The sequence below is a fragment of the Erpetoichthys calabaricus genome, chromosome 10 (genome assembly GCF_900747795.2).
Source record: "Erpetoichthys calabaricus chromosome 10, fErpCal1.3, whole genome shotgun sequence".
In the NCBI taxonomy this organism is placed as follows: Eukaryota; Metazoa; Chordata; class Cladistia; order Polypteriformes; family Polypteridae; genus Erpetoichthys; species Erpetoichthys calabaricus.
The window spans coordinates 112,813,372-112,829,722 of record NC_041403.2 but is presented as its reverse complement, the minus strand read 5'-3'; positions in this window follow the sequence as shown (position 1 = coordinate 112,829,722).

Here is a 16,351-nt window from a genome sequence, read left to right as displayed (position 1 = left end):
CTGTAATTATATAGGTCTAGCTATGACTTTTGAAGTAACAGTCTGATAACAGACATTTTAGTGCATGATGAACTCTGCCATTTAGAAAAGTACTATTGTTTATGGTAAGAATACGTGTTGACAGAACATCTATTGAGCATTTGACTAGTTTTGCTAGGACTGGGTCTAAGGGACAGGTAGTAGGTTTTATTTTAGAAAATAAAGTTATGACTTCCTGTTCTGTTATCAAAATAAAATTACTAAAGTGGTGTTTGAAGGGCGAGACAGGGATTGCCAATGTAATATGTATCATGGAAGGTGACACTGCAATCTTGAATATTATACAGTGGTTATTTTTATCATTAAATAAGTTCATAAAGTAGGTACAGTAATCCCTCCTCCATCGTGGGGGTTGCGTTCCAGAGCCACCCACGAAATAAGAAAATCCACGAAGTAGAAACCATATGTTTATATGGTTATTTTTATATTGTCATGCTTGGGTCACAGATTTGCGCAGAAACACAGGAGGTTGTAGAGAGACAGGAACGTTATTCAAACACTGCAAACAAACATTTGTCTCTTTTTCAAAAGTTTAAACTGTGCTCCATGACAAGACAGAGATGACAGTTCCGTCTCACAATTAAAAGAATGCAAACATATCTTCCTCTTCAAAGGAGTGCCCGTCAGGAGCATATAAAGTCACAGAGATAGAGAAAACAATCTCTAGCAAACAAATCAATAGGGCTGTTTGGCTTAAGTATGCGAAGCACCGCGGCACAAAGCTGTTGAAGGCGGCAGCTCACACCCCCTCCGTCAGGAGCAAACAAAGAGAGAGAGAGAGAGAGAGACAGAGTTTGTTTTTCAAGCAAAAATCAATACGTGCCCTTCGAGCTTTTAAGTATGCGAAGCACTGTGCAGCATGTCATTTAAGGAAGCAGCTGCACAAAAGATAGCAACGTGAAGATAATCTTTCAGCATTTTTAGACGAGGTCTAAAATCATCTAGGTGTGCAAACAGCCCCCCTGCTCAACCCCCCTACGTCAGGATCAGAGAAAGTCAGCGCAAGAGAGACAGAGAAAAGTAAGTTGGGTAGCTTCTCAGCCATCTGCCAATAGCGTCCCTTGTATGAAATCAACTGGGCAAACCAACTGAGGAAGCATGTACCAGAAATTAAAAGACCTATTGTCCGCAGAAATCCGCGAACCAGCAAAAAATCCACGATATATATTTAAATATGCTTACATATAAAATCCACGATGGAGTGAAGCCGCGAAAGGCGAAGCGCGATATAGCGAGGGATTACTGTACTGGTAATATTTGTAGGGATTTTGCATTTATCAGTTCACATTTCCAATTTGTTAGATTAACCAGTGTTCTAAACAGTCCCCGAGGTTTATTACTGTTAACATCTATTAATCTAGAATATTAGTCAGCAGGCTATAAAGAGAGCTTTTTAATACTTTTTAACACTATCAGGAGGCCTACAGCTTTGTTGTTTTCCACATACGTTTCACTTGAAGTCATAGGAGACTATGGGTATATAGCAACAAAGAGTATTGGATAGATTGTAGTTTAATATGGACACTAAGTTTTCCGATTCTAAGCTCTTACAGGTGGAGCCTTATCACATTAACTCCATGATATATTATTTCCTCCCTAGAACATATAGTTTATTGTGTTGGAGAAACGCTGAGAAGACATCATGCTCTTTGCCAGTGAATGGGAATATTGATATGCTACGATGGATCTGTTGACCCAAAGCTTAAAGAAGAAGGATGCTGTTACAAGCATGAAGGCCAGGGGCCTCATGTATAAAGGGTGCGTATGTCCAGAATTGTTGTGTACTCCCGTTTCCAGCGTCAAAGCAGTGGTACTGTTTGTATGTAGTTTCCCTTTCTTTTTTGTATTCACATCCTTGATGCAGGCTTTATCAAATACACTGAAATGAACTGCATACAAATTTAAAGCAATTGATTGTATCACATCTGTAACAATACAATGGTGCACAGAATGGCCAAACTATTCCAACCACAGTGGCTGCTTTGATGTTGTTAGAAGGCATTGCAAATTGAAGAATTAAAAGAGAGAGCATATATAGAATCACACTTATTTCTTGTCCCATGATGATGACTGGCTTCTAAGTCGATTTAGACTTCCAAGAGCTATCCTTTAGGAGTTGTATGCTGAACTTGGGCCGGCTTTACAAAGACAGACTTTGAGGACTTGTGCTCTATCTGCTCCTTTACAAGTTCTGTCTACCCTCGGGTTTTTATTCACAGGTGCTTTTCAAAGTGAACTGGCTTACCAATTGGTACTTCTCAGTCATCACTGAGTCAAGCCCTGCCAACTGTGTTGGATGGTATTATCCACTTGTCATCCAGATATATAAGGTTTCCTTATACTGTGGATGAAAAGACAAACATCAAAGTGCAATTCACAGCAACGTTCGCTTTTACAAATGTAATCGTAAAGGTCTGCTGCATGCACATTGCTATAAAGGCGCCTTCAGAGAGTGTAAACAAAAAGCATTTCCACTCGTTTAATATGCAAATAATCAAACAGTGTGAGCCCTGGAATTCTACTACCTCCTCCAGTGGTGTTGGCACTCAGATGGTGGGCTGTGACTTTTCATGTCAACTTGGATATCTGACCCTCTTTTCTATTTTCAGCGCTATGAGACTTTCTGAACTTAAACTTTTGAGTGCCTCTGCCAGCCTGTGCCACTCCATCAATTTCCTTTTGTTGTTTATACCACTGCTTAAGCCACCCAATAGGACATATCTCCTTGCCTCCACTTCACTGAGCATGGCCTCCATTTTGCAATCACTGAAATTTTTCTTTTTTTACATGTGTTTTTGCCATTGTCATTTAACAAAACACTGAATGGAAGGGCCTATTGATTTGCATATTCAAATATGTGAAATTTTGTGGAGGAGATGGGGTGTGGCTGTAAGCAAGTGCATGTGCATTACAATACAAGTTGTTTGGGATTTATAAAGGGAGAGTGCATAGAACTTTCTTATGCACAATTTTTATACATCTGATTTTTTTTTTATGCTTATGCACATTTCTAGCTTTGTCCATACACCACGTTTTAGTGTGAATTCTATGCAAGGTATTATACATGAGGCCCCAGGTGCTATTGTGTTATTGCAAATGATAGCCACAGAGCTATTTCCAACAGTCAGTGCCCCATTTCTGCTAGAAAATGTTTACTTTTATTAAAGCAGAGAACTGCTTAGAGAGTCACTGGGAGTTGAACAGTGCAAATACAATAGAAGAGACCAAGGAAAAACAGATCATTGGACATGGACAGGTGGAAAATAACCCACTAGAAAGCTGGTAAGAAATGTTTATCTGAGAGTATGAAATATGATTTTAATTAATTGAATATAATCCAACAAAAATGGAACACAGGAACAGAAATGTAACAGATATGTAATTTTTTCTGGTATGAAAAACTGAAATGTTAGAAAACAGTAATCAATAAACTTCAGCATACAGGATATGTTATGGTGTGTATAGCAAAAGCTGAACTAACCAATATTAAAATTAAATAGGCAATGTTATCAGATTTGGAAAAGTCTTGCAGAAAACAACTGGGATAAACGGGTCTTAGTGATGGTTAAGGGGCAATTGAATGGGTTAAAAGCACTTCATAAAATGCCAGCTGACTCATCATTCCATCCATTCATTTTCATTACCTTTTCATTAGATTAGATTCAACTTTATTGTCATTGTACAGGTAAACTGAAATGTGGTTTAGCATCTAACCAGAAAGTGCAAGCAGATTCAAAGTAGACGTTTGGAGTCGATGTTTTGACAAATAGTAAGTATAAAATTGAATTAAATGTACATTTGAACCCTTGGTGTCACTATTCTACTTCTAAGCTGTTTTAAGCCCAAAAGAAACACATCCGAAATACTTGAAATCAAAACATGGAAAAACTCTGTTGTCATATTACAACTTTTTTTAACTGTAGAATTGTGATGCCCGGTGTTCACAGCTTAGCGTTTTCCAGAACCTCAGCAGATCGATGATCATGACTGGGACGAACCAATGGCGTGTGTGGCAGACAAACCACATATATTTTAATAGCATAGAATTAAAAGTGTAAAAATGTTCAGGGTGTTCAAAAAATAATCCAAATAATGAAAGCTAAAATGCCCAAAATGGTGAGGTAAATCCAACGCGTCCTTTTTTTGCTCTGTCCTCTCCATGACAACGGGACGATTTTAAGGTCGCAGCCCTTCACATTCTTGATCTGTTACGCACTGTCCATGGGTTCCCAGAGCGTTCTGCTCATCTACCAAAGCCTCAGAACCAGACTCCTTCCCCGACTCAGCCCATTGCGTTCTCGGATCCGAATCTCTGCCACCAATGGCTTCCTCTCACTTCCCAGAGCCTCTTACCCATCTCGTGATGCTTCCCCGACATAAGCCTTCTTCTTCCTTCCAGCTCCCGGCTCTCATATTCCTTCTCGCCAGTTGCACTGCTCAGTTTGATGAGATCACAGCCGCTACACGGAGCCTTCGCAGCCTTTTACTGTAGTTCTTCAACAGATGGTCAGCTGCCCTATCAACCATCCTGCTATCTCTCCCATAAGCAATCACTTATATTGAGAGTGTGTGTGTTTATTAATATTATTTTCTTCATATGAATAAAAACAAACTCCAAACAATCATCTCTGCAACGCTGACCTGTTCCCCTTTCAACCAGCTGTGCTGTAGCTGGTGCCTGCTGATTAGAGTAATGAGGCTTGGCGGCAGTTACGGTGTTCTGACGATTTGTCCTACTTTGTCGAAGTATCCTACCGTAGTTTATTTCGACAGATGTATCTATCGATTGGTGCTACCTTTATAATGCATATGGGTAGATCATCTCGATGGGGTAAATAACACTAACTAAACATCCTACCTTTATTATACACATGGGTAGTTCATCTCGATGGGGTAAATAACACTAACGAAACATCCTACCTTTATAATGCATATGGGTAGATCATCTCGATGGGGTAAATAACACTAACTAAACATCCTACCTTCATAATGCATATGGGTAGATCATCTTGATGGGGTAAATAACACTAACTAAACATCCTACCTTTATTATACACATGGGTAGATCATCTCGATGGGGTAAATAACACTAACTAAACATCCTACCTTCATAATGCATATGGGTAGATCATCTCGATGGGGTAAATAACATTAACTAAACATCCTACCTTTATAATGCATATGGGTAGATCATCTCAATGGGGTAAATAACACTAAATAAACATCCTACCTTTATAGTGCATATGGGTAGATCATCTCGATGGGGAAAATAACAATAACTAAACATCCTACCTTTATTATACACATGGGCAGATCATCTCGATGGGGTAAATAACACTAACTAAACATCCTACCTTTATTATACACATGGGCAGATCATCTCGATGGAGTAAATAACACTAACTAAACATCCTACCTTTATAATGCATATGGGTAGATCATCTCGATGGGGAAAATAACAATAACTAAACATCCTACCTTCATAATGCATATGGGTACATCAGTAACTCATTTCCAAGGACTGAAATATACTGCAAAGCTGACACATTATATACAATATAGTATAGCAAAATAAACAACAACTGTATTACATACAACATTATAAAGTATGTGTAATATTTTCTATTGAACATATTAAGTGAAACTTTTAAGGTCCATAAAGCACCTTATTTGAGGGCATTTCAAATAAAACAATAGCACATCATAGGAAGAATAGAAAGGCTTTAATTTACATACATTTGTGAACAATAAAACACTCCAACAACAAAGACCAAAGAACAATACTTATTTATCTATACATTTTTTACAAACATATGCTATTTCAATTTTTCCATTGTATTTTGCACATTCAAAATGTGCCCAGCGACTGCACATATCACACTGCACCTGAAAAATAAAACATAACGATTAGTCTGAACAGGGAAACAGTAATAATAATGACTGATTCAATTAACTATTTCTTCCGATGCGGCCAAGCAAGTGTAGAAGCAGTTAATATGTTACTTGTTAAGTTATATTACTAGACCCCAAGAACAAAATTATGAAGAGTGAAAATGAGCATAGTAGGATATTATATTATTGTGGATGGTACATGTTGAAATATTGTTACCATTTCAATTGTGCTTTTGTTGGGATCATCTTCCAGCTTGGAACAAACCAAGCAATAATCTTCTGCATTGCCTATAATCATAGTTGTTCTCATTAGTATACAACCTTTAACATCAGTCATTTGATTAATTTTCAGTATTTTGAAAAAGCAATAGTAGCATTAGGTGTAACATACTGCTGTTATTCAAAATAAGAAAATAATCTTCACTCAATATTTAATTTCCTTTCAATTATTTTATTGCTAGTATGCTAATATTTGCGGCTTCTGACAAAATCATTCATTATTCATAATACATAATAATATAAATTTACACACAGAGCTGTAAGTAAACACTCACCGGCAATCCAACTGGAACCTCTGAGGGGAACACTGCTTCTCTCCCATACAGTAGAAATGGGGAGTGCTTTGTTGTAGTGTGAATTTTGGACCTCAATGAAAAAAGTGTGGCGTTAACAGTTTATTTATTATACACTATGTCAACAAAAGCAACAGATTACTTGGCATGAATGGTATATACACCGTATATGTTACACCCATCCATTTATTGTAAGTCGTAGCATTAAACTTATAACGTTATACCATGTCATCAGTTAAAAATACCTATGCAGTAAACTGTAATATATGCATTAATGTAGTAAGGCTAAGAAAAGCATTCATATTACTGAAATACAGTAACACTTACCTCAAACTTCAACACTAGGTAGGACAGATCGACAAGCAGTTGGTAAGCTTCGAGAAAAGTTGCGTAATTGTGGTCTATGCATGCGTAGCATCAGTAAGTAGATCATTTCGATGGGTAGAATGTTTCGTTAGAACAACGGCATTAAACCAGACAACGCTTTCTCTTGCATGCCCTAGCTCCGGCAAGTGTTAGAAGGTAGCACTAGAATCATGAAATAATTTATTAAAACACCCTTCGTCTTACCACAAGAATCCCCAGGAGGGGGTGGGTAGTTGGCTGTTTGTTATAACTGACCATGGACTCTCCTGAGGTTTTTTATTAGCTCAATGGTAATATTAATGGCTAGACAGTGCTACGTTCTATTTATATTATTTGGTCTGGAACTGCTTTGTTCGACTGTGTGATTAAAACAAATTTGTATGGTTATGTGCAAGAATTAAGTAATTAGTAATTTCTAAAACGTAAAAATTGTATTTTACGTCTGACCTTATCGCAGTTCTTAATAAAAGAGCACTACAAAACATGAATAGAATTGAAAGATCATATTTTAATAGTATGCTCAGTTTATGAGGAAGCAGCCACACCATTTGCTAACAGTAAAATATGATGGCATCTACTTTGCCAGGAACTTGAAATTTTGAGACGGTGATTAAAGTTGACCCTAAACGGAGTTCATTCTTCCTGAATCCGCATGAACCACAGTCAACTACAGCTCAGAATTATATGTCACATTCACCTCTCTTGACTTCAGCTCTCGGAAGTACATCTTAAATTAGATCCTCATGGTTGGAGATGATTTCAAGTAACTGTCTCGCTTAGTCATATGTTTTTAATAGCTGCAATTACACTGGGTATAAATATTTATATAAATATATATTTTTATATATTTTTTTTATCAAACGAATCAATATGGATGACTCTTACAATGTTGTTAGTGCTGAATTCAAATACTGTACAGTATATAAAAAGACTTTCTCTATCATACAATAAAAGTTATGGCCACTAGGGCAGGGGTAGGCAACGTCGGTCCTGGTGAGCCGCAGTATGTGCAGGTTTTTGTTCCAACCCAGTTCCTTAACGAGAACTCAATTATTGCTGATGAAGCACATATTGCTTAAGTGACATTTTGATGCTTCATTTTAGTGGTCTCGCTTGTTAAGGTTCTCCAACCTTAATTGCTTATTTCAATCTTAAACTGCTGCATTCAGTGTTTTAATTGCTCCTTATTAGCAATAAGATGTAAAAGACAAAGCAGCCAGCAGTTCTCCAGCTAGCTTTTTTCCAATTACATCTGTGTGTGTTCATCATGCACTGTTTGATTTAATAAAACACTTAATAGAAAAATGTGACAGACTGAAAATGATCTGTTTTAGGCTTCATATCATTTGGATGATATCCTTGGAAAGGAAAAAAATCTACGATATAAGAGCCTTACATTGCACAGACTAACAAGCCATAAAATTAAATAAGGTCTGAGATTGGCAATGATTGGTTTCTAATTAAGCAATTGGGTTGGAATGAAAACCTGTAGCCACTGCGGCTCACCAGGACCGACGTTGCCTACCCCTGCACTAGGGGCATCACTGAGCCCTCAAGCATACTGTAGATACAACTAGGACAAACCAGGGTTTGAATCAGGTGCTTTTATTTTATAGCGTACATTTAACAGGATTCTTTTACTCAGTACAGTACAGTACAGCACACTGTAAAAAATGTCAGTAAATTTAATGGTAATGGTGAAAGTAAAATATCTTTTCTGGAAGAAAAAGGAAAGTTACCTTATGTTCTAATAAAAATTACCTGTATACTGTATCTTAAACAATACATTTCATTAGTTTTTACAGCCAAGTTCTATAAAATTAATATTTTTCTAACTTCAGAATATGCTTCATACTGTTTACTCATATATTACGGTTACACTGAAAAAATGGCTATTAATTATACAGTGTAAATCTGTTAAATAGCGAAGATAAACAACTGTAAAATGTAAAACAGTAAAGCGTTGTTTCAGTAACACCAATGTTCCAATATTTGCCTCCACCAGACAATGTGTCATAACTTCCATAAACATTCAATTCTTTTCAATGTATATAGTTAAATGGTACAACACATTTGCTATTGGCTGTTGTTACTTTACTGATGTAGACTGTGTACTGGTATTTGATCCTGATAACATTTTTTAATGGTTTAATGATTGCCATATTTATTACAGTGCATGGATTTCAGGTAATGGTTAAACATTCACTTTTGTTGTAATGTAATGTGTTGTAAAGAAAAAAAGTTATTTACTATAAAGTTATACTGTAAACCTAAAAAATTTTCACCTGATTTTTACAGTAAAATTCTTGGCAACCACAGCTGCCAGTTTTTTTCCATAAATGTAACATTTATTTTTTTTTGTAGTTCACAATCATTCCTTCCCTTCCCTTTCTCCTCCACATTTCCCAGCAAACTTTGCCCACCAAGTCCCAACTCTGAATACCTGGGAAAAGTGGAGAGTTCTCTTTTAAACCTGACCTGGGAGTACACCCAAAACCATTTTCAAACCATTGTCTCCAAGAAGCACTTCTGGGTTAGGCAGAACCACTCTGGAACAGGGTATTCATCTCCCACTAGCTTCCTCTGGTGGTCCCCGTGAAACCCTATGGACCGCAACTCTCATGATGCCCATGCAGTGCCTCACCATAAGGGATGCTGCTACCCAGCACCCAGCATACCCAGTGTAGGGGAGGATGACCTATGCATGGGAGGCAGTAAAGGCCATCTCAACACACGGGCACTCTGAGCTGTTGCCTGAGGGCCCCACGAGCATAGAGGCCCCATGCTAATCTATGAATGTTGTGACTTGCTGAATGTTGTGAAGGTAGCGGCCCTAGTGCACTGCTTTGCCCGGAGGCATATAATGTTGTTAAGACGGCCCTGGAGGCAGTCTCCCACTGTGCCACATCTCTTCTGGCCTCCCAACTGCTAACCATCCTGTGTGGGTGCCTGTCCATGAAGGTCCTCTGTCCATTACGCTGACCTCCCAGCCAGATAAAGAATTCCCATCCATTGCTGCTGGGATGTCTGTCACAGTGCCCGGCTGCCAAAGTGTTCTTCTATGCCCTTCTTCTGGCCATGAGTGGGAATGTTACACCACCCTTCCTAACCATCCATTATACTGTTTCCCTTATACCAGGTAAGGGAATCGGATCCAACCCATCTGGGACACCAGTCCATCCATTTCAATGTATATTTACACTATATATTCATGCGTGTATATATAAGTGTACAATTTGGCCTCAGGAATATCCTTCTTAAGGGCCCAGCAGTAGTCAGCAAGCATACTGGGAATCCACTTGCCTTGGTATTGCTTTTCCTTTTCATGAATATTCTGATGAAACCATTTGCCATGCTCATTGCTGACTGCTCCAAGATTTCCAGGTAAAAAGTCCAGAATAGAAACCAAGAAATTCATTTTTAAAGATGTAAACACATAGGTAGATAATTATATTTTAACATCTGATCTCCAGCTGGCATGGAGCTGTGCCTAAGACAAAGAGCAGGCACCTTTCTCAACATGTCCAGGTATGTGACAGCCTACAAACTCTTGCACAACAGTCTCGTCTTTTGCTCTTCGGGAAATGTACAAAATGTTTGCAAACAGCAATAAAACATCTTAATACAGGATTTAATTTTTAAAAACTTGTACAGCTGAATAAGTGTTTTTGCACTACATGTACAACATAAAAAAGACATATCTCAAAAGCTATGGGTGATAGAAAAATTATGAATACAGTACATTTATGAAATTAGCATCAAAAATTTAGAATCATGGAATCTAAGAACCTACCAGTTAGCACGAAGTGCAAGAAAGGATCCAGCTGTGTATGCGGTGACACTCTTCGATAGTATTACTTAAAATTAGGAAAAATTAAATTTACCCCACAATTTGAAAAAAAAAATATCAGCCATCCTTAGCTAGTATTCCTTATAGTAGTCATTAAATATACTTAACTGATTAAAAAAAAAATATATATATATATATACAGTATATAATATATATATGGGCGGCACAGTGGTAGCGCTGCTGCCTCGCAGTTGGGAGACCTGGGGACATGGGTTTGCTTCCCGGGTCCTCCCTGCGTGGAGCTTGCATGTTCTCCCCGTGTCTGCGTGGGTTTCCTCCGGGCACTCCGGTTTCCTCCCACAGTCCAAAGAGATACAGGTTAGGTGGATTGGTGATTCTAACTTGGCCATAGTGTGTGCTTGGTGTGTGGGTGTGTTTGTGTGTGTCCTGCAGTGGGTTGGCACCCTGCCCGGGATTATTTCCTGCCTTGTGCCCTGTGTTGGCTGGGATTGGCTCCAGCAGACCCCCGTGACCCTGTGTTTGGATTCAACGGGTTGGAAAATGGATGGATGGATATATATACCTTCAAATGATACAACTCTTTCTTAGATTTTAGTGTTACTGACTTATTCTTATTATATAATTTTGTATTCTTTCTCATCTTTGGTGGAGGAGGTGGTTTTGAATATGAGTGTCAGGTGGAATGCACAATATTTAATAGTGTTGGGTATATTCACTTCAATTCCATTCTGAAGCACAAACTCAGAACACTTACCAAGAATATGAAAATTTTTAAACACATAACTTACAATATTTACATACATAAACAAATATCTCAAAGTACACAAACAGTAAAAGAGAAACCAACCTCTGTGGTTATATATTAACAAAGTCATGCAAAGATAAATTCCTGTTAGCATATGGATATGAAGTGTGTGGGAATAAGCCAGATTAAGCTCTGCAAATGGGTTTCCTCATACATTCAGTGTTTTTCTAGGAAAAAAAGGGTATGGACTATTTCAGTGTTTCTCAACCTTTCTGGTGTCACAACCCACTTTTACCCACATTAGTGTCTTTGTGACCTACCAGACCATGGGATGGTGTCCCCTTGGTGATTCGAGCATGATTATTAAAGGGGGTGAGGGACCAACCACAACCCATTACCATTATAAACAATAGCAACTCTTGATCCACCAGTGGCAGCCCATGACCCTCACCATGGAGTGGTTGAGAAACACCAGGCTATATAAAAAGATAGAATGGAAGCTAAATGTGAATAAATCTTAGTCAAATATAATTCTTCATTTCTTTTAGGGAGAGCTTAGATACAATGAGCAAGTTATCTAGTGGAACAGTTAAAGGAGTATCCTGACCATTTTCAGATCTACTGTAACTTCATATTTCTTGGACATGTAAAGTTAAGAGAAATTGACAAGCTGTTAGGTTAAATGGCACATTCTCATCAAATGTATTCTTAGGTTCTTAATGAGACTTACAAAATACTCTGACTACCAGATCCTTATTATTTTCATCAAATGCTTTATTTATTTATTTTTTTTTAACTATCGCATGCTAAGGACAACCACATTGAATTCTCAACTCGTGATTTGAAAAATGTATTATAATGCTTTGTTTTTTTTTAAAATTATATACAAACTACAATGCTGCAATATTTTTCAAACATTTTTACAGAAATGTACAAATTTCGAGTGGTGCTCAGAATTCAAGAAAATGTATCAGGTGAGTTTGTGTAATCTTTAGTAAATGGATACAGTATATAATTGATGCCACATACACATACATTTTCAAAGCCACTTAATCCAATTAGGGGTTGTGGTAATAATAATAATAATAATACATTTTATTTATATAGCACCTTTCACATGCTCAAGGCACTTACAGAATATAAGCAGAATATACAGTATATAGCATTGTACAAACCAGATAAATAAATAAAGAAGATTAAGACAGCAAATTCTGGAAAAAAAAAAACAGAAAACATAATTGATGGTCTAGCACACACACACAGGTTACATGAGCATTCTGACCTAGAGGTAAACTGAGAGAAAGGTAATAAAGTCAGATAGAGCTAAAAGCCTTCCTGAACAGATGAGTTTTGAGTTGTTTTTTAAAAGAATTCATGGAGTCAGCTGACCTGATTAATTTTGGTAGGTCATTCCAGAGTCTGGGCGCTATACAGCTGAAGGCCCTGTCACCCATGGAGTGTAGATCAGTGAGGGGCACAACAAGATTGCCAGAATCAGAGGACTTTAGTGGGCGGGCAGGCACATAGTGATGGAGAAGGTCACTGATGTAGTTTGGCGTGAGGTTATTTAAGGCTTTGTAGGAAATTAGTAGGATTTTATATTCGATTCTGTAGGACACAGGGAGCCAGTGAAGACGGAGCAGGATGGGTGTGATGTGCTCGCTGCTGCTGGTTCAAGTAAGGACTCTTGCAGCTGAGTTTTGAATAAGCTGGAGCTGTTATATAAGATTAGAAGGAGCACCTGCCAGTAGGGAATTACAATAATCGATGCGGGATGTGATAAAAGCATGGACAAGTTTCTCAGCATTAGAGAAGGAGAGGAAGGAGCGAACACGGGATATGTTACGGAGGTGAAAGTAAGAAAGTTTCTTAATGTGATTTATGTGGGCGGAATAAGTGAGGGAGGAATCAAAAATGACACCAAGATTTTTTACAGCAGAGGCAGGTCTGATGAGATCACTGCCAACATGGACTGGGAAGGAGCTCATCTTATTAAGTTGCATTTTAGTCCCAATTTGCAGGAGTTCAGTTTTATTGCAATTTAATTTTAAAGAGTTCTGCTCCATCCAGGTTTTAATTTCACTAAGGCAGGTTGTGAGCTGAGAGAGCTCTGATGAAGTTCCACTTTTAACATTGAAGTAGAGCTGAGTATCATCTGCATAAAAATGATAACCCAATCCATAACTACGGATAATATGGCCAAGGGGAAGCATATAAATACAGAAAAACAGAGGACCGAGGACAGAGCCCTGAGGGACTCCTTGTGTGACTGGCGCTGAGTTGGATCTGCTGTTGCCAAGACTAACAAACTCTTGCTTATCAGTCAGATAGGACTTGAACCACTGGAGGGCAGTGCCAGAGATACCCAGCATGTTCTCCATTCTGGACAGTAGGATGTCATGTCTAACAGTGTCAAATGCTGCACTGAGGTCTAACAGAATTAATATGCTAGTTTGTCCAGAGTCTGCTGCCATAAGCAAATCATTGGTTACCCGTAGCAGAGCAGTTTCACAGCTGTGCCGCGCCCTGAAACCAGACTGAAAGGGTTCCATCAAATTATTAGAGGTTAGGTAATTGGTGAGTTGGGAAGCTACAACACGCTCAAGAACTTTTGACAGGACAGGTAAGTGGGAAATAGGCCGGAAATTGTTAAGATTGTCAGCATCAAGGCCAGACTTTTTTAACATTGGGGTTACAGAAGCAATTTTAAGAGTGAGCGGCACAGAGCCAGTGTCAAGGGATGAGTTTATTATTGTTGTAACAGTCGGGATTATGGCATGAAGGCAGGATTTAAGTAGTGTGGTGGGGATGGGGTCCAGTACACAAGTAGTCGGCCTCATCTTACAAAGCAGGTTATTAACAAACGCAGAAGTGACTGGTGAGAACTTAGAGAAGGAGATGGATGGAGTGGGAAAACAGGGAGAGATATAAACAGATGATATATTTATGTTAGTTGAATTATTTAGATCTTTAATTTTGTTACGGAAAAAGTGGAGGAATTCCTCACAGACTTCAGTAGAAGAGGTAGTTGGACCAGATGTGGGTTCGAGTAGTTTATTAACTACAGAGAACAAAACCCTTGGGTTATCATGGCCACTTTCTATTATTCTGCCATAATGGGTGTTCTTGGCAGAAGTTAGTGCTTCTCTGTAAGCTCTTTGGTGGTCAGAGAAAGCCTGGATGTGCATGGTGAGGCCAGACTTACATGACATTCTCTCAAGGTGTCAGCCAGCTGCTTTCATAGATCGCAATTCTGAGTTATACCAAGGAGCTGAGCATTTAAAGGAAACCTCCTTATGTTTTAAAGGAGCTGTTTTATCTAATGCTGAATGAAGGGCTAATTTATAGTGGTCAACAAGACTATCTAGTGTTGGTGGAATAGGTGAAGACAGTAAAAGATCAGAAATGGATCCAGAAAGGATAGAGGGACAGATATTTTTAAGGTTTCTGTAAGAAATTTGTCGTTTACAGGTAAGAGGTGGGAGAGGTAATGAGACAGTGAAAAATACTGCTTTATGGTCAGAGAGTCCCAAATCAGTGCTGTAAATGTTGGCAACAGATAGTCCAGAAGTGCAGATCAGGTCCAATATATGACTGCCAGAGTGGGTGGGAAAATCAACATGTTGTGTCAAGTCAAAACAGTCCAGTAACGATAGGAATTCATTTCTCAGTTTAGATGTGGGGGTGTCAATATGGATGTTGAAATCACCAAGAAGGATAATTCTCTGAGAGTAAGAGCTTAGGTGGGTCAAAACTTCAATCAGATCGGATAAGAAGGATGTACACAGGAGCCTATGCCTTCATCATTCAGTGTGAGTTCAACACACAGCACACACACACATTCAGTGACACTGAGGCCAATTCAGCGTTGCCAGTTGACTAAATCTGTTCATCTCATTCTAGCATTTACAGTACTTCTGAGAGTGGTTAAGAAGTATATTCTGTCTTGCTACTGCTTAAAAAATAGCACTGTTATTTTCTTAAGTGTTTACTACTATACCTGGAGAAAAACGTAACAATAACAAATTCATTTATTTCAAATATGCTCAATTAAGTTGACATGTGCCTGCAGAACGAAGTTTACAGTCCTGTCAGCTGAGGTTATTTTGAATCATCAGGTATGCTTACGTATTTTCACATGAAATAATAAATAAAATCTGAAAGAAGGTGACCATGGGGATTATTTATATTTATAATAAATTTATACATTGACATCATTCCGTTCTTGGAATGGACCTACGGACTGTTAGAATTTCTATGCATTTGAATCAATGGAATATTTGCATGTATCGTCTGCACAAGTCAGATTACCCATAAAAACTTTATTTATCCCCCTCATTTACGACAACCTAGACATGTGGTAGACATGCGCTTACAGAAATCAAAATATTTATATACAATAGTTGAATTAGAGTAAATAATTCAATGCAACATATATTGTTTATGTATAAAATCGATTGCAATAAAATTAAATAATTGAACTAAAATACAATATTTAAAGCTATACTATACATTGTAATATATTATTGTCAAAACTCACCCAGTATTGCTCGTATAACTCGAATTTTGCCATTCAGGTTGGTATTGATGCATTATATATCAAAGGATTTTAAAAATAAATGTATTGGGCTTGAAAGCAAAACAAAATTAGATAGATAGATAGATAGATAGATAGATAGATAGATAGATAGATAGATAGATAGATAGATAGATAGATAGATAGATAGATAGATAGATAGATAGATAGATCTTTGTGTAGCTCTGTGCTCCCATATTTTTGATCTTGGCTAACATCACCTCATAACGACCGCTCTTTGCTGAGAGAGTATGCGTGGTGCCGTCTGGTAGGAGTGAAATGGTTAAGCCAGTTGTCTTCCCTTTCGGCCAGCCGGTGGAGCTCTAACTTTCTTTGCAGATGCGTTTGAG